We start from the raw sequence: 20,382 nt of genomic DNA on the forward strand, positions 1-20,382 counted from the left end.
TGTACTTGTACATTATTAATATTATTACAGTACTACTAGTAATGCAGTTCTAATATTAGTACAACATAATACTAATACACCACAGAACTACAATATAGTATTAGTTCAATACAATGAAATTACAGTACAGTACTAGTGAAGTACTAGTACAGTACAGAACTAGTATAACAAGGTACTAGTAGAATAAAATACTAGTATAGTACAGTAAATCACTTGTACATTACTAGTACAATACAGTGCGAGTACAGAATTAGTACACTACTAGTATAGTACAGTACTTGCATATTACAGTACTAAAACAATACAGTGCTAGTACAGTACTACACAGCTAGTACAGTACTAGAGCAGAACTAGTACAGAAGTAGTATAGTACTAACTCAGCAATAGATAATACTAGTACAGAAAGTATAGTATTAGACAGTAATAGTGCAAAACTAGTATAGTACTAGCGCAGTACTAGTAATGTACAATGCAGTAGTATTACTTGTACAGTACTAGTACTTGTATAATATTACTACTAGAGTGCTATCACTGTACTAGTGCTGTAAAGTACTAATACTATACTACTATACTATTGTTATCCTTTACTAGTTCTGTTCTGTATTAATAACATACCATACTAACGCTGTGCTAGTACTTTACTGTACTAGTACTGTACTATTGTACTAGTACAGTGCTAGTATGTTACAGTATTAGTACAGTACAGGACTAGTAAAGGATAGCAATAGTACAGTAGTAGTAAAGTATTGATACTTTACAGGAATAGTACTCTAGTAATAGTATTGTACAAGTACTAGTGCTGTACAAGTAATACTTCTGTGCTAGTACTATAACTAGTACTGTAACTACTAGTACTGTACTGTACTATTACTGTACAGCTCTAATACAGTATAGTACTAGTACGGTTCTAGCAGAGTACGGTAATAGCACAGTACTAGTTCAATACATCATATACCATACATACATATACCAAAGGCTTCTTTCCCCCTTACAAAGGCATAGAAACCACTCTGCCACACCACAGACTACTAAATAAAATCAAAGCCCATGGCATAGGAGGAAAAGTGTTAGAACGGATTAGAGCTTGGATTAGTAACAGAAAACAGCGGGTCACCATAAATGGAGTAAAATCTAGGTGGGGCAATGTTACTAGTGGGGTCCCCCAGGGCTCGGTTTTGTGTCCCTTGTTCATTATGTACATAAACGACTTAGACGATGGGATGAATAGTGATGTTAGTAAGTTTGCGAACGACACAAAAATAGGACGCCTAATTAGGGCAGGAGCCGACGCAGAGATTCTGCAGGATGATCTTAACAAATTGTTCACATGGTTGGTGAAATGGCAAATGAACTTCAATATCTCTAAGTGTAGCGTGTTAAATGTAGGGCTACACAACCCCGAAAATAGATACAGCTTAGATAACACGCTTTTAGAGAAAACTGAGTGCGGGACTTGGGAGTTCTAGTGAGTCCAGACCTTAAAACCAGGAAACAGTGCATTAGTGCCAGGAATAAAGCTAACAGAGCATTATGTTTCATTGCTAGGAAGGTAACAAATAGAAGTGCAGAGGTAATTATCAAACTCTATCTAGCGATAGTTAGACCCATCCTTGACTATGCGGTACAGTTTTCGTCTCCGTCCTACAGAATGGACATCAATTCACTAGAATCAGTACAGAGAAGAATGACCAAAATGATACATGGACTCAGAAATTTGCCTTACGAAGAGAGGCTTAGGCACCTTAACTTACACTCTCTGGAAAGATGCAGAGTGCAGGGTGATCTAATAGAGGTGTTCAAGGGTAATGCAAACAAGGTCATCATATTAAAACAACAGGGCAGGCCTCGCAGTAACGGTTTTAAACTGGACAAATTTATATTTAAGAAGGAAATAGGCAAGAATTGGTTTACTAATAGGTTGGTCGACGAATGGACTAGACTTAGTAACCATGTAGTAATCACTGAAACTATCAGTTGTTTTAAGAAACTATTAGACAACTTTATGGATGGGTATGACAGGTGGTGATGTATACGGAGCTGCCTAGTGTAGGCCTTATGGTCTCTTGCAGTCTCCTTCATTCTTATGTCCTTATCTTCTTATGTTATCCCCTACATACTCCACTCCCTTCTACCCTCTTGGCACCTCCTGGATGACGGGTCATCCCTGCATCTCGCCCACTGCCCTGGGTCAGAAGCAGTGTCGCAAGACACAGCACATCCCCAGCAAGGACACTTCATTAAATCGGCGACCCCCTCCCCTCTCCGTCCCCTCATGCAGAAAAGGAGACGGGGAGAAATCCCTTCGGGCTCCATAAATTAATTTCTCATACACACTCCCCTCAATCCCCATCCCCCACCCCCTCATGCATCACAGCATCATCTATATACACAACCCTTCTCCATTCACCCCTATCTTCTGCCCTCTCCCGTCCTTCCTCGACAGATATTCCCATCTTTTTCAATGCCCCTTTTTACCCCATCCATCCACCTCATCTTAGGTCGCCCCCTCATGTTCACTCCTTCCACCTCTGCCTTCCACACCTCTTTTACTAATCTTTCTTCACTCATTCCATCCTAATACTCTTTCATCAACCCTATCTCCCAACTCCATTTCCACCCCTGTTCTCCTCCTCACCTCCTCATTTCTCACTCTACACAGCCTAGTAACCCCTATCATACTTCTCAGCCATTTCATCTCAAACAAATTCAAACTCCTTCTCTCTTCCTCTCTTCCTCTCTTATGTTCCATGTTTCTGCCCCATACAGTGCTGTCGGCACAATCACTCCTCCATACAATTTCCTTTTAGCATCTATTCCCAAATGTCTATTTCTCATTACACTTTTTAATCCACCAAGGCACTTACTCGCTTCTCTCGATCTACATTCTACCTCCACCTCCACTCCTCCCTTTCCTGCCACATTCGCACCCAAGTATCTAAAACTATCCACTTCCTCCAGTCTCTCCCTTTAATACTCCCTTTCAGTCTGCTGCCACTTTCTCCCCTTGTACATCTCATCACCTTAGATTTACACACATTTACCTTCAACGTCCTTCTTTCGCACACCTTCCCAAACTCTGTCACTAACTTCCTCAATCCCTCCTCTGATCCTGCTACAAACGCAGTGTTATCACCAAACAACAACTGGCTAATCTCCCACTTTTCTCCACTTTCTTTAACCATATCCAATCCCTGACCCATTACCCTTGCATTTACCTCTCACATCACCCCATCCATGTATAAATTGGACAGCCAGGGCGACATAACGCATCCTTGACGAAGTCCCACCTTTACCTCAAACCACTCACTCTCTCCATTTCTAATCCTGACACAAGCTCTACTACTCTCATAAAAACTCTTGACAGCTCCTAGAAGCTTTCCTCCTATCCCATAAATCTGCATAACCTCCCACAGTGCCTTTCTGTCTACCCTGTCGTAAGCCTTTTCCAGATCCATAAAAGCCCAAAAAACATCCTTCCCCTTTCCTATAGCTTTCTCACATATCTGTCTTACCACAAAGATCTGATCTACACAACCTTCCCAACTACACTTAACAAGCTAATCCCTCTGAAACTACTACATTCACACTTGTCCCCTTTTCCCTTGTAAAGTGGAACTATACAGGCACTCCTCCAGTCCTCCGGCACTCTACCCTCTCTCCAGCAAACATTAAATAACCTCACCAGCCAGTCCACCATCACTGTACCTCCTTTTTTTTTAGACATTCTGCATGGCATCCATCCAGACCAGGTGCCTTACCTGCTTTCATCATCTTAACAACTGCCTTCACTTCATCCTTCTTTATTTCTCCTCCATTTTCCTCACTCATCACTCTCATTTTCCTAGCATTTCCCACTGCAACTATCTTTCCCTCCCTATCCTCCTTCACATTTAGCAACTCCCTAAAATATTCTGCCCATCTTTCCCTTACTGCCTTCTCTTCCATTATCATCTCTCCATCTGCACTTTTTACCTTTTCTTCTCTACTTGATTCGCCTCCTCTTCCTCTCTTAATTTCTTTCCAAAACATCTGTTTATTCCTTTCAAAAATTTCTGTCATACTCTTACCCCATTTCACATCTGCTCTCCTCTTTGACTCCTTTATCTTATGCATTACTTCTCTTCTCTTTTCTTTGTACCCTCGTCCTATTTTGCAACCAAACTGTGAATGCTCGCTTCTTCTCTTCTACAACCTTCATTGCTTCACCATCCCACCACTCATTACCCTTCCTTCTATTTCCTTCCATCCTCCTTGTTCCACACGCCATCCTTGCACACTTTGTGACTCCCTCCTTGAACCATCCCCATTCCTCCTCCACACCTAGCTCTACTCTATCCTTCACTCCCTCCCACTCCTCCTTCAGCTTCTTGTACTCCTTCTCCTTTTCCTTTTCATTTAAAGAGTTCACTCTAACCATATCCAATCCCTGACCCATTACCCTTGCATTTACCTCTCACATCACCCCATCCATGTATAAATTGGACAGCCAGGGCAACATAACCTATCCCTGACAAAGTCCCACCTTTACCTCAAACCACTCACGCTCTCCATTTCTAATACTAACACACACTCTACTACTCTCGTAAAAACTCTTGACTGCTCTTAACAGCTTTCCTCCTATCCCATATATCTGCAGTACCTTCCACAGTGCCTTCCTGTCTACCCTGTCATAAGCTTTTTCCAGATCCATAAAAGCCCAAAAAACATCCTTACCTTTTCCTATAGCTTTCTCACATATCTGTCTTACCATAAAAACCTGACCTACACCACCCCTACCTGTCCTAAACCCATACTTAACAAGCTGATCCCTCTGAAACTACTACACTCACACTTGTCCCCCTTTCCCTTGTAAAGTGGAACTATGCAGGCACTCCTCCAGTCCTCCGGCACTCTACCCTTTCTTAAACAAACATTCAATAACCTCACCAGCCAGTCCACCATCACTGTACCTCCTCTTTTTCAGACATTCTGCATGACATCCATTCAACCCAGGTGCCTTACCTGCTCTCATCGTCTTAACAGCTGCCTTCACTTCACCTTTCCTTATTCCCCCCCCCCCTTTTCTTCATTCATCACGGTCATCTTCTTAGTGCTTCCCACTGCAACTACCTTTCCCTCCCTATCCTCCTTCACATTTAGCAACTCCCTAAAATACTACTCTGCCCACCTTCCTCTCACTGCCTTCTCTTCCATTCTCATCTCTCCATCTGCACGTGTTACCTTTTCTTCTCTACTTGATTCGCATCCTCTTCCTCTCTTAATTCATTTCCAAAACATTTTTTTTAATACTTTAAATGGTCCAATTGATGGAGTGGTTGAGAAATGTGGAGTTCCAGGAAAGAATCATAGTGGAGAGTTGATGATAGCAAATACAGTGTTTCGGAAGAAAGTCAAGCATAAGTACACATGGGAGAGGGTGGTGGATGGAAGGGTGGTAGATAGAGCGTTGATGGATTATGTAGTGGTAAATAGGACTATGATAGGAAGAGTTAAGGATGTACATGTGCCAAGGGGAGAGGGTGGGGGAATATCAGATCATTTTTTGGTGGAAGGTAAGTTGAGAGTGGAGGATAGATGGAGAAAGAGGAAAGGGACAAAAGGTAGGGAGGTTCTTAGAGTGAACTCTTTAAATGAAAAGGAAAAGGAGAAGGAGTACAAGAAGCTGAAGGAGGAGTGGGAGGGAGTGAAGGATAGAGTAGAGCTAGGTGTGGAGGAGGAATGGGGATGGTTCAAGGAGGGAGTCACAAAGTGTGCAAGGATGGTGTGTGGAACAAGAAGGACAGGAGGAAATAGAAGGAAGGGTAGTGAATGGTGGGATGAGGAAACAAAGAGGGTTGTAGAAGAGAAGAAGCGAGCTTTCACAGATTGGTTACAAATTAGGACGAGGGAGTCATATGAGAGGTACAAAGAAAAGAAAAGAGAAGTAAAGCAAAAGGTAAAGGAGGCAAAGAGGAGAGCAGATGTGAAATGGGGTAAGAGTATGACAGAAATTTTTGAAAGTAATAAGATGTTTTGGAAAGAAATTAAAGAGAGGAAGAGGAGGCGAATCAAGTAGAGAAGAAAAGGTAAAAAGTGCAGATGGAGAGATGATAATGGAAGAGAAGGCAGTAAGGGAAAGATGGGCAGAATATTTTAGGGAGTTGCTAAATGTGAAGGAGGATAGGGAGGGAAAGATAGTTGCAGTGGGAAATGCTAGGAAAATGAGAGTGATGAGTGAGGAAAATGGAGGAGAAATAAAGAAGGATGAAGTGAAGGCAGTTGTTAAGATGATGAAAGCAGGTAAGGCACCTGGTCTGGATGAATGCCATGCAGAATGTCTAAAAAAAAAAAGGAGGTACAGTGATGGTGGACTGGCTGGTGAGGTTATTTAATGTTTGCTGGAGAGAGGGTAGAGTGCCGGAGGACTGGAGGAGTGCCTGTATAGTTCCACTTTACAAGGGAAAAGGGGACCAGTGTGAATGTAGTAGTTTCAGAGGGATTAGCTTGTTAAGTGTAGTTGGGAAGGCTTATGGGAGATTCTTGATTGAGAGGATTAGGAGAGGAACAGAGGGAGTAATTGGTGAGGAACAGTGTGGATTTAGGACGGGTAGAGGTTGTGTAGATCAGATCTTTGTGGTAAGACAGATATGTGAGAAAGCTATAGGAAAGGGGAAGGATGTTTTTTGGGCTTTTATGGATCTGGAAAAGGCTTAAGACAGGGTAGACAGAAAGGCACTGTGGGAGGTTATGCAGATTTATGGGATAGGAGGAAAGCTTCTAGGAGCTGTCAAGAGTTTTTATGAGAGTAGTAGAGCTTGTGTCAGGATTAGAAATGGAGAGAGTGAGTGGTTTGAGGTAAAGGTGGGACTTCGTCAAGGATGCGTTATGTCGCCCTGGCTGTTCAACTTATACATGGATGAGGTAGTGCGAGAGGTAAATGCAAGGGTAGTGGGTCAGGGATTGGAGATGGTTAAAGAAAATGGAGAAAAGTGGGAGGTGAGCCAGCTGTTGTTTGCGGACGACACTGCGCTTGTGGCAGGATCGGAGGAGGGACTGAGGAAGTTGGTGACAGAGTTTGGGAGAGTATGTGATAGAAGAAAGCTAAAGATAAATGTGGGTAAAAGTAAGGTGATGAGATGTACAAGGGGTCAAAGTGGCAGTAGACTGGAAGTGAGCATTATGGGAGAGCGACTGGAGGAAGTGGATAGTTTTAGATACTTGGGTGCGAATATGGCAGGAAAAGGTGGAGTGAAGGTGGAGGTAGAATGTAGATTGAGAGAAGCGAGTAAATGCCTTGGTGGATTGAAGAGTGTAATGAGGAATAGACATTTGGGAATGGATGCTAAGACGAGACTGTATGAAGGAGTGATTGTGCCAACAGCACTGTATGGGGCAGAAACATGGAACATAAGAGAGGAAGAGAGAAGGAGTTTGAATGTGTTTGAGATGAGGTGTCTGAGAAGTATGATAGGGGTTACTAGGCTGGATAGAGTGAGAAATGAGGAGGTGAGGAGAAGAACGGGGGTGGAAAGGGAGTTGAGAGGTAGGGTTGATGAAAGAGTATTAGGATGGTTTGGACACATGGAAAGAATGAGTGAAGAAAGACTAGTAAAAGAGGTTATGGAAGGCAGATGTGGAGAGAGTAAACATGAGGGGACGTCCTAGGATGAGGTGGATGGATGGGGTGAAGGGGGCTTTGGGGAAGAGGGGAATGTCTGTTGAGGAAGGACGGGAGAGGACAGAAGACAGGAGTGAATGGAGAATGGTTGTATATGGATGATGTTGTGATGCATGAGGTGGAATGGGCAGGGGGATGGGGGGTGAGGTAGTATGTGTGAGCAAAATTTGACGCAGCCCGAAGGGATTTCTCCCCGTCTTCTCCTTTAATGCAATGGGGGGACGGAGAGGGGGGTCGCCAATTTAATGAAGCGGCCGTGCTGTGGATGTGCTGTGTCTTGCGACACTGCTTCTGACCCAGGGCAGTGGACAAGGTGCAGGGATGACCCGTCATCCAGGAGGTGCTAAGATGAGAGGGAGGGTGGAGGGGTGTGGAGTGTATTCAGGGATGGAATGGGTGGGAATAATTTCATGCCTTTTCCTTTTTGGCTACCTCCCTTGTAAGAGGGAAAAAGCTTTGGTATATTTATGTAAAAAAAAATCTGTCATACTCTTTCCCCATTTCACATCTGCTTTCCTCTCTGCCTCCTTTATCTTATGCTTTACTTCTCTTCTTTTTACTTTGTACTTCTCATATGATACCCTCGTCCTAATTTGTAACTAATCTATGAAAGCCTGAATCTTCTCTTCTAGAACCTTCTTTGCTTCCTCATCCCACCATTCACTACCCTTCCTTTTATTTCCTCCCGTCCTCCTTGTTCCACACACCATCTTTGCACACCTTATGACTCCCTCCTTGAACCATCTCCATTCCTCCAATCCTAGTTCTATTCTGTCCTTTCACTCCCTCCCACTCCTCTCTCAGTTTCTTCTTATATTCTTCCTTTTCTTTTTCGTTTAAGCAGTTCACTCTAAGTACCTCCCTACCTTCTGCCCTTTTCCTTTTTCTCCACCTATCCTCCACTCTCAACTTACCTTCCACCAGAAAATGATCTGATATTCCCCCAGTCTCTCCCCTTAGAACATGTACATTCTTAACTCTTCCTACTATACTCCTGGTTACCACTTTATAGTCCATCGCTTTATCTACCACCCTTCCATCAACCACCCTCTCCCATGTATGCAAAAGCTTTTGATACCGTCCCACACGAAAGACTACTTACTAAATTAGCTTTGCATGGAATAAGTGGTAGCCTATTAGGTTGGACTAGTAATTGGTTGAAGGGTCGAAAACAGAGAGTTGTTTTAAATGGAAAAACTTCTGGATGGAAAAGTGTTGCAAGTGGAGTTCCTCAGGGTTCCGTTCTTGGGCCACTTCTATTCATAGTATATATAAATGATATAGACCATGGACTAAAATCTACTGTTTCCAAATTTGCTGATGATACAAAACTGTGCGGAGTGGCAAATGATCACTCAAACCAATTAGATATTCAAGAAGATTTAGATCAATTACAGCAATGGTCTGAAAAGTGGCCAATGAAATTTAACACAAGTAAATGCAAGGTAATGCACATAGGTAAAAATAACAGTAAGTACGATTACAAGTTATTTGGAAATTCGTTAACAAAAGTGTATAGTGAAAAAGATCTCGGCGTAATTATCAGTAACGACCTCAAATCATCCAAGCAGTGTATTTCAGCCTCTGAGAATGCAAATAAGATTCTAGGACTGATTGCGCGATCTTTTGATTTCAAAAGTCCATCACTCATTAACAAGCTATATAAATCGTTAGTTCGTCCACATTTGGAATATGCTGTTTCCGTATGGTCACCGAATCTCATTAAAGACATTGACAGACTGGAAAAAGTACGTCGAGCCACAAAACTGATTCCAAATATCAAAAATAAATCATACGAAAATCGACTAAAACATATGAATCTGTTTTCCCTAAAAAAGCGTAGACTCAGAGGTGACTTGATACAGGTCTTTAAAATTTTAAAGGGAATTGACATCAAAAGTGACCAAATTTTTACATTGAATGAGAATCAGACGAGAAACAATGGTCTCAAACTGTCCGGAAATAGATTCAATTTGGAAGTAGGTAGAAACAACTTTGCCAACCGTGTAGTTAATGAATGGAATAAACTTCCTGCACAGGTAGTGCAATGTAGTTCAGTTCGAAGCTTTAAGAATCATTTAGATAAATACCTAAGTAAGATGCTGTAATGATTATAATTTATCTTATATTATTTGTTTTTGTTTTGTTATCATTTGTCTGTCTAATTTTTATTTATTATTAGTTATATGTCAATTTATTATTATTTACTGTTTACCTGTTTATTATTTAACTATACCTATGCATTTATTTATGTATTTTATTTGTTATTTACATTATCATAGTTTTTATTTATTATTTTATTATTAATATGATTTTTTTTTTCGCATCCGACCTAGATATGGATCAAAAGGTCTCCTGTCGGCATGCTCCGCCTATGTAATCCTTTGTAATGTGTATGCTTGATTTTCTTACTAAACACTGTATTTGCTATCATCAACTCTCTTTCGAGACACATCTCCACACAATACTAGTAAAATACTAGTACAGTACTAGTTCAGTAGTAGTACAAGTACTGTATTGAAATGTAGTAGTACTGTGGTGCACTAACACTGTAGTGCAATGTAATGACACTGGAATGCACGATTATGGCACTACAAAACACTGCTTTGGTACTATAGTGCACTGTTCTGACTGCAATGCACTGTATTAATACTGTAGTCCACTGTACTAGTATTCCAGTGCACAATTTTAGTACGGCAGTGCATTGTACTGGTAGTGCAGTGCACTGTACTGCCCTTTACTGGTACTGAACTAACACTGTAGTGCGCTGTACTGGCACTGTAATGCCCTGTACTGGCAATTTAGTGCCCTGTACTGCCAATATAGTATACTACACTGGCACTGTAGTGCATTTTACTGGCATCGGAGTCCACATTACTACCACTGTTATGCACTGTTCTGGTACTGCAGTGCAGTACACATTACTGGCACTGTAGTGCACTCTGCTGGCACTGTAGTACACTATACTGGCACTACTTTGCTAGTGAAGTGCACTCCAGGGGTAGTACAGTGAATTACAGAGCTAATACAGGGAATTACAGTTCAAATACAGGACATTACAATACAAGTATAGGGCACTACAGTACTAGAACAGTGCACTGCAGTACAAGAACAGTGCACTGCAGTACAAGTCCAGTGTACTGCAGTATGGTGCCAGTAGAGTGCACTGCAGTGCCAGTTTACTGGACTGCAGCCAGAACAGTGCACTACAATACCAAAATGCGCACTAGTGTCAGAACAGTGTATTGCAGTAATATTACAGTGTACTGCAGTGCCATAACAGTGTAAGTGTAATGCAGTCCTAGTATAGTGCACTACAGTACTAGTGCGGGACATTACAGTACCAATAATGTGCACTGCTGTACTAGAACACTGCACTGGAACAGTGCACTGCAGTACAAGTACAGTGTACTACAAATCTAGTACAGTGCAAGTACAGTACCAGTATAGAGCACAGCAGTGTACTGTGCTACTAGTAGAGTGCACTACATTACAAGTACAGAGGACTACAGTACTAGTACAGTGCAATACAATACTAGCACATTGCATTAGTGCTAGTATAGTGCAGTGCACTACAGTGCTATCACAAGGCACTACAACGCTAGTACAGTTCACTGGACTGGCTCTGTAGTGCCCTGTACTGTTCTAGGTTTGCAGTGCACTGTACTAGTACTACTAGTACTGCAGTATACTAGCACTGTAGTGCCCTGTACTGTCATTGTAGTGCACTGTACTGGTACTGCAGTATACTAGCACTGTATTGCCTTGTACTGTTTTTGTAGTGCACTGTGATAGTGTAGCACTGAATTGCACTGTACTATTAATGTATTCCACTGTACTTGTACTGTTTTGCACTGTACTAACACCATCGTGCCCTGCATTGCACTGGTTCTGTACTAGGATAGTATTGCACTATACTAATATTGTAATGCACTATACTAGTATTGTAATGCACTATACTAGTACTGTAGTGCACAGTACTTGTACTGTGGTGTACTGTACTAGTATTACAATGCACTGGCCTACTACTCCAGTGCACCGTTTTCGTAGTGCAGTGCACTGTTTTATTATTTTAGTGTCCTGTACTAGTACTTTAGTGTCCTGTACACACTAGTGCATTGTACTAGCACAGTACTGTACTGTTCTAGTACTGTAGTACCCTACTAGTATTGTGGGGCATTGTACTAGTACAGCAGTGCACTGGTCTTGTACTGTAGTCAACCTTAGTAACTTCCTCTGGCACTGTAGTGCACTCCACTGGCACAGTAGGGCACTGTACTAACACTGCAGTACACTATACTGGCACTGCAGTGCACTCTACTGGTACTATAGTATACTGTAATTGTACTGTAGTCCACTGTTCTAGTACTGCATTGCACTACAGTGCTTTACAGAGCACTACATTGGCAGTACAGTGCCAAGTCCGTGCAGTACATTGCACTACAGTACCAGTATTGTACCACATTACAAGTACAGTGGACTACAGTACTAGTTCAGTGCACTAACATACCAGTACTATGCACTATAATGCTAGTGCAGTTGGTGTTGTTGTTGTCGTTCCCTAGACTGTCTGTCAGAGCAGTCCCGTCTCCCCAAGGAAGGCCACAGCCGAAACTGGGTTTTCCCACAAATCCTTTATAGAGTGTATGTTGTGTTGTTTGCGTGCATGATTGTGTATAATGCAGTCTTCCATTATGTGTTGTATGGTATGGGGTGAAGTGTTACATCCTGGGCAGCTGTTCATAACACGATCGTCCAGCCTCTTCTGGTAGCTTAGAAGTGCTGGGTGGTGACCGCATCGCAGTCTGGCCAAGTGGACTCTGTCCTTTCGTGGGAGAGAGGATTCAGAAGGGTGGATATCAGGGGGTCTGGCATGCAGCAGTGTGTTGTCTTTCAGTGTGTTAATGGAGCGGTGAGTGATATGATTATGAATATGTTTCCGGAGGCTGGTATTTGGTGGTTGTGGAGGAAGAGAGTATCTGTGCGTAATAAAGGTCTTTGGGTTTCTTGGTGTGTGTGGGTGTTCTGCTATGTAGTGTAGCGGGTGTGATGTGTTTGTGGTGGCTGCAGCAAGTGTTTGTGTGCCTCTCATGTCGAGGTGGTCCTTGACTTTGAGGACTTTTGTTTCATGGTGTAAATGGTCTGTAGGTGTTGTATTTGTGCAGCCTGTAATTGTTTTTAGGGCTTTGTTTTGTATGATTTGAAGGGTGTTGTGGTGTGTCTCACTGAGATTAGGAGCCCATGCAGGACTCGCATAATTCATCACTGAGCGTATGCATTGTTTGTATATTGTTATATTAGTTTCTTTGTTTTGTCCAAATGTTGTTCCAGTGATTGACTTAAGTGCGTTAAGTCTAGGTGTGCATTTGTTTTTTATGTTTGTGAGGTGTTGTTTGAAAGACATGGATGTATCGTATGTTACACCAAGAATTTTCGGTGTGTTTGTGTGTGGTATTAGAGTGTTGTTGATGTAGAGATGAGGTATGTATTTGTGTTCTTTTGTCCAGTTGGTGAGAAGTGTTGCTGTAGATTTGGTTGGAGCTATTTTGAGTCTGTGATGAACCATGTGTTGAGTGTGTCAAGGTAAGGCTGGATTATTTCTGCAGCTTTGTCTGTGTTACGATGTGTGCATGTGATTGTTATGTCGTCTGCGTAGGAAGAGATTTGTATTTCTGAGGTGTCTGGTGTGGGTAAGTCATGCATGTATAGATTAAATAATGTGGGGGATAGAACTGAGCCCTGTGGTACTCCGTTCTTAATGTTTCTGATGTGCGATGATTGGCCATTATATGACACATGAGCATTCCTGCCTGCCAGATAATTGGCCAGCCATCTTTTGGTGTTATTGTGCATGTCTGTGTTATATATTTTATTTGTTAGGTTGTGGCGGGGGATAGCATCAAAAGCTTTACTAATGTCCAATGTTATAAGAAGTGTTCTGTGGTGGGGCCTATCTGAATTGATGCCATATAAAATTCTTTGTGTGAGGTTTGTCAGAAGAGTGTTTGTGGAGTGTAGTGGCCTAAAACCGTGTTGTGAGTCAGCAAGGGGAATATATGGTGTGACAAGTTTAAGTATTAGGCGTTCAATGACTTTAGAAGGGGTGCAGAGAAGTGTGATTGGGCGGTGCGATGTTGGGATTGTTGGGTCTTTGTTCGGTTTTGGAATGGTGATTATTTTACCATGCTTCCAGATGTCGGGTATAGCTTTTACTGAAGAGACAGAACAACATTTTGAAACACTTAACAGTACACCAATCACAAACATAAACAATGCTGTACACGCTTTTAATACAATCATACAAAACGCAGACAAGAGATACATCCCTAGAGGCAACAGAAAATCACACAACCCCAACTTCACACCAGAAATCCAAGGCCTCATCAGACAACGTGACACACTTAAACACGATACCCCCACACCTATCCCTCAAAACATAGCAGACCAAATACAAACACTAAACACTGTGATTGCCAATAAAATACATGAACAAAAAACACAAAATTGGCAAAACTTTATCAATACACTTGATCACAAAACAAACACCAGCAAATTGTACAAAACACTCAACAGCATCACACTATCCAACACAAACACTACACGCTCTCACGCAGCAATAATCACAACAACAGATAATCTACCCTCAAACAGACAACAAGCAAACGCACTCATACGTCATTTTGCACAGACGAGCCATCTTACAGCTCACCCTGACGACCAACGCACCATTCGACGTAAGAAAGACTTCCCACAGACTCAGACTATACACCCTTCATAGACAGTCAGACAAAACTCATAATGCATAATCTCAAGCACTCATCTGCCTGTGGCCCTGATAACATAAGCAACATCCACCTAAAACACATTGGACCACAAGGTATACACGCACTCACAAACATTGCAAACTACAGCTATTCACACAACACTATACCCGACATCTGGAAGCATGGTAAAATAATCACCATTCCAAAACCGAACAAAGACCCAACAATCCCAACATTGCACCGCCCAATCACACTTCTCTGCACCCCTTCTAAAGTCATTGAACGCCTAATACTTAAACTTGCTAGTGCAGTGTAGTACAGTGCTGGTGCAGGACACTACATTGCCAGTACAGTGCACTGCAGTACCTGTACTAGAATAGTGCACTGCAAAACTAGAACATGCACTGCAAACTTAGAATATGCACTACACTACTAGAACAATGGTACTAGTAATGTAGTGCACTGTTGTAGCACTATAATTATACTGTTGTGCACTGTGCTGGCAGTGTAGTATTCTGTACTCACACTGTAGTGCCCTGCACTGGCACTATAGTTCACTATCTATTGTGGGAGAAACTTAGCAAAAGCGTGCCAAAAGATGGGCCAATAGTGAGAGCAGCTACCCAATTTATGGGGCTCTGTTGATGAGCAAAATCCAAAATTTGGAAAGATGCCACATTTTTTTTGGGTCCAAATTTAGCCCAGAGGGAGAGAGATATGCACAGAGCACTGCGAGGTAGACATGAGGATCCTAGACCCAAGGGTGTGTGCGTGGCGACGGGCCAAATTTGAGCGTTTTTTTTTCTGATTTTTTCGATTTTCGCCTCTGGTGCCCGTACCTTTGGCCTGAGTGGTGCCTAAGCGCAATCCACAGGAGGCCTGACGGCCCCTCGACCTATGGGTGAGATGGTGGCCTAATCGGAGTTCAGTTTTAATCCTACAATTTCCTCAAGTTTACTGCCAACACTATGCAAGAGTGTACAGGAGAAATACCAAACGAAACTAAAAATTTACATTTTATTATTATAGCATGACTAGAAGCAAATGAACATTTGGCAACATAATTAACAAACCTGTCAAACTGCAAAAGCTGCCCTGATTTTCACAAGCAAAACACAATGTGACACAAAATACTTCACACAATTTAGGCACATGTACAAGACAGTTCATCCCACATTTATCAGTCTCGTGTAAACATCAAAGCAAAAATATACAGTGGCCCCAAGAACTCAAACAATTTGTTCCTGGAGTTCATGAAATTTCTGATACAGTACACTTTTTTCCTTTTTTTTATTTCATTTCAATGGTAAGGAAACGGTCCTTTCAGAATATCTTTTTACCAAATAATATGTATAGACTCAAGTACTGTATTATGATGCAGCTGCCTTTGTCTATGTTTGAGTACCAAGCAAATTTGAGTTTTGAGGCAAATTTTTCTTTAAAAAAATTTTTGGATTCCAAGATGTTCAACCTTTTCGATGTTCAAGTTCTGAGGTACAAACACATAAAGATCATTACCCACTACTCAATGTATTTCCCTAATGATTATACTTTTATTGTTCTGTGACTAATTTTCCATTAACTGTATTCCTAAACCATTCAACAACTAATCTGATATTGTATATCAACATCCATCATTCAATGCCAACCAGAAAAAATATTCCTGTGTAAAAATAATGTAATTTCATTACTACAAAATAGCAAAATCTCAACATACGAGTGAGGATGATGATCAGTGGGATCCATGGTTGTGTGGAAGACAAAAGAAAACAAAATTATGATGATAATAATAACAATACACCAAAGGCCCTTATAGAAAGGGTAGTCAAGTCAAGGCACACGCCCCCATCATAAATAAAGTGCATTGAATCACTTCTCTCATCTCAACATTTCAAGGATGAAGGGTTATTCTTTCCCCCACCATGCTGCCTGAATCAAAAGCAGTGCAGTGAGACACAGGTCTTCCACAGCAGAGCCTGACTACCATATGACAAACCTCATCCTCAACCATTTAAAATAAACTGTGAAGCAGTTGAGAACATCCTTTCAATCTGAGTCATACTTTCTTCCATTTAAAATCTCCCTCCATTCACTTGTATCTTTTGCACTCTCTCTTCCCCTGTTAAACAGGCATTCCATGTGAATTCAAAGACCCCCATTAAACCTATTCATCCATGTCATTCCTAATTTCCTCTTGAGCACAGTTGACCCACTTTCTGTATACACTTTGTTAGTCTTTCCTCATCCATTCTTTCCATGTGCCCAAACCACTCCAGTACTCTTTGTCCTACCCTATCAGACAATTCCCATCCCATTTCCATTTTCTGCCTCGCCTCCACATTTCTCACTCTATTCCTGCAACATCTATCATAGTTCTCTAACACTTAGTTGCTTCCTCTCTGCTACCCTTACACTCAAAGTCTCTGTCCATACAATGACATAGTTACAATCATTCCTTCAAACCTCCTCTCTATGTTCATCCCCAAATACCTATCACTCATAATATTCTTCTTTCCATCCAGATATTTAATTGATTTCCTTACTCCATTATTCACTTCCAGGGACTAATGATGGGTACCTGATTGTGGTGGCCCTGAAAGATGGATGGTGCAGTTCCCCACTTTCAAAAACCATCAACTCGCTCACCTCTATCAAGAAGACATTCTCTAAACTATGCCCAGGATCCCTCTCTGTAAACTTCAACTGTATTTCTTATACCTTTTCACATAGCTGATGACTAGTCAATGGTCCCCTCCAACTACTTTCAGTCGGTGACAACAGAAGTCCCACACTAATACAACTGTCCAAAGCTTCTTCCTACTAGCTCTGGCACTTGGCCTTCAAGGCAAAAATTTCATAAATCAATCAAAGCTTCTTCCCAGAATGATCTGAGAGGATTGTTGCCAGCCACTGTGGGGCTGCAGGTTTTCCACTTGTGAAACTTGAGGCAACAATTACTATCATTATTTTACCTCCACATCTACTCTTTCACTTGCTGCCATCTGACTCCCAAATATAAAATTTTTCCTGGCACACCATGCTTCCATACTACTCCACTGACTGATCCCCTACTCTAGCATTTAGATCCCTAGTTCAGATTCCTTCAAAAACCCTCCTTACACACATTCAATTTATTCCAAACTCTTCTCCCTCTTTACCTTTCTTGCTATTAGGGATGCACATAAACACTAATGCCTTCCAACCTACTTTCATTTTGATCTTTATCATCTTTGATGGTAATACATTCCAATCAACCACCTACATATCATTACCAACCACTAAAATTACTCCTTCCCTCCCTCATCCTTTTTCCATTCTTGACACACTATCTACCACACTACCAAACTCTCCTTTTCAGTTTAGTTTCACCCTATGCTTACACATCCATCTTTTCACATAGTGCCAATACCCTCTTTTTTCTTCTCTCACTTGGTCCACATCCACATACATTCAAAGACCCACTTGGGTTCTGGTTGGAGTCTTCCTTACAAATCCTTTTTTGCCTTGACTCTTCACAGGAAAAACTCCCAATCACTCACTCCCAATTCTATGACACACTTGGGAAGACAATGGTGACATTTTTACTTACCCACCATGGGAGCACAGGAAAATAAAAGGTAGATACTAAGGGAGTGGTAAAGGACAAGATTCAAGGGGAACAGCATAATTGCTCACAAAACTTCTGTTGGTATGTCTGATAACACATTACAAATAAAAACATTTGGGGGGGGGGGTGATATATAAATGAGTGAATGGTTAGATGTGCTTCATGATGATCATTCTTCTGCAGATAATAAAATCCAATGAAAAACCTAAATCATGTTTAAAATAGTAACATTGGATATACGTACTACATACAATTGTCATCAGTAAGTATGTTTGAAGTTATTCTGTCCATTAATGACACAACTGAGATAGATCTCCATTGAGGCCCCCTGAGGGATGATGAAGTCTCTGTACCTCACCATGGTGGTTTAGAGCAGGTAATGAAGAATGTTATCTACTATTCACAAAGGATATTTTGATAATTCAAATTGAATTTAATGATACTAAATACCATTTAACATGAATAGATTGAATGAATATCACTTGTATAAATTTGTAAACAAGGCCTGGATCTTGTATAGTACCAATATAAATTAATTTCTGATACATTACTGTATGCCCATTGACCGCATGCAAAAACCATTTTGAGCAATATACAACATAATTTTTGGAAATTTGATTCCTAATGACATGCAACAAATAAAAACATTAAACACTACTACAGCTTGTATGATTTTAGGATGCAAACATCATATGAATATGTATACACTAAATAATAGTATATATCAACTTTGCAATTCATCATCAATCATTTCACCATCTGTGAAACATTTCTATTTGCTACATCATGGTTAAAAGCTCATGATCAAAGCTCAAGTTGTGGCACATTTCTTTATCACACATATCAATGTGGTATGAAAGAACAAATGTCTTGTATTCTGAAAGTTGTGTCAACCATGTGTTTGTGAACATCTGATGTGTCAGGGCAGTGGTAGACCTTATTTAATATTGTAAGCTTCAATAAATATAAAAACATCTGGACATAAACTTAAGGCAGACCTTTAGGACGGAAACACTGAAGGTTTGAACTTTTTCAGACCTTTCACTTCTCACTATTTACTAAGATCTTATAATCTAAAAGTAATTTCCTTGTTCCTGCATGAAAATTCGGGAAGTTGAAATGCAAATGTCAATATACCCTTAACATATCTTGAGGTATCATCAAAGTTTATGAAGAAACCCCTCTCTCTGCATCTGATTGTTTGGCTGTTCACTGATGAATAATGCCACATCTCAAAGAGGCTTCCAGTGATATATAATGATGAAATTTTGAAGAGCTCAGAACTGACAAGCTTTAGAAAGACAAAACATTTAATCAGCTGGAAAATAGCAAGACTTGTGTAGGAAGAGGGATATGTATAAACTTGGCTGACACCTACAAAACAGATACCAGATTCTTTGTTCAAATGTTGACATTCTTTAATATCTGACTTCATACTACTTTGGGTTAATTCATTTCCACATCATCTCTTCACATCTAATCTTGAAGCCAGAGTAAAATTTGATTAGGACATTCTCTAATCAGTATAAACTATTTCTTATATCACTGAAAGTTAGCATAACCTTATTTCCACACAGTTCATTTTCTAACCCAAAAAGTATGAAGTGACATATCAATACAAAGCCTGAAAAGACTCAAAAAGCTGAGACAAACCCTGCACATTCTAATATAAACTCATCATATAAACCATTAATGCATAAAACCCTTGATATTACGAATCCTACATAAAAACTCTACAAGTAACAAATACCAAACATTTCTTCCTTGAGGCAGATATAACCAAAACAATCACTTCTTATTAACTCTACATTATAATTCTTAATCAACCTGTCTCTTTTCAGAGATGTATCCACAACTATTGTACAGTTTATCTATCAACAACAAGCAAAGACCTACAAGACAAATTTCTTTTATTCAAACATCTCGTTTCTAGGCGGACATTATGTGAATTCACATACATCTTCACTTTAATCTTATAAAACTAGAAAGCTCCATTTCCTTCACCTGAAGCGATGGCAACAGCTGCCATAGATGTGCTAATGAATGGAGTTACCCTTTGACACTGGAGGTTTTCCTTTGCTGAAATGAAATCTCTTGGCAGTGGTCAGAGTAAAATACATGCTGTTGATAGCTGCCCCACAAAAGTTAATAAACATTACATTAAATTGATATCAAAGTCCAGAAACACACCTACATTTTCAAAAATCAAAAAATTTCAAGTCATATATTCACTGGCACTGTCATGGAAAGCTTTACAATTCTACCTAACTTTATGAGATCAAACAGTCATAAATGTGATGATATATAAATCTATAAATTGGCTGTAGAAAAGTGTTCTTCTGAAACAAATTTCT

At 40.6% G+C, this 20,382-nt stretch overlaps 1 protein-coding gene across 1 annotated transcript in view; it reads right to left on the minus strand.

Moving 5' to 3' along the window:
* Nucleotides 1-20,382, minus strand: part of LOC143027305 (uncharacterized) — a 45,818-nt gene that overhangs the window by 23,447 nt on the left and 1,989 nt on the right. The gene's annotated exons all lie outside the window — the stretch shown is intronic.

This window comes from Oratosquilla oratoria, chromosome 8 (assembly GCF_046742065.1).
Source record: "Oratosquilla oratoria isolate Oo_2021 chromosome 8, ASM4674206v1, whole genome shotgun sequence".
NCBI lineage: Eukaryota > Metazoa > Arthropoda > Malacostraca > Stomatopoda > Squillidae > Oratosquilla > Oratosquilla oratoria.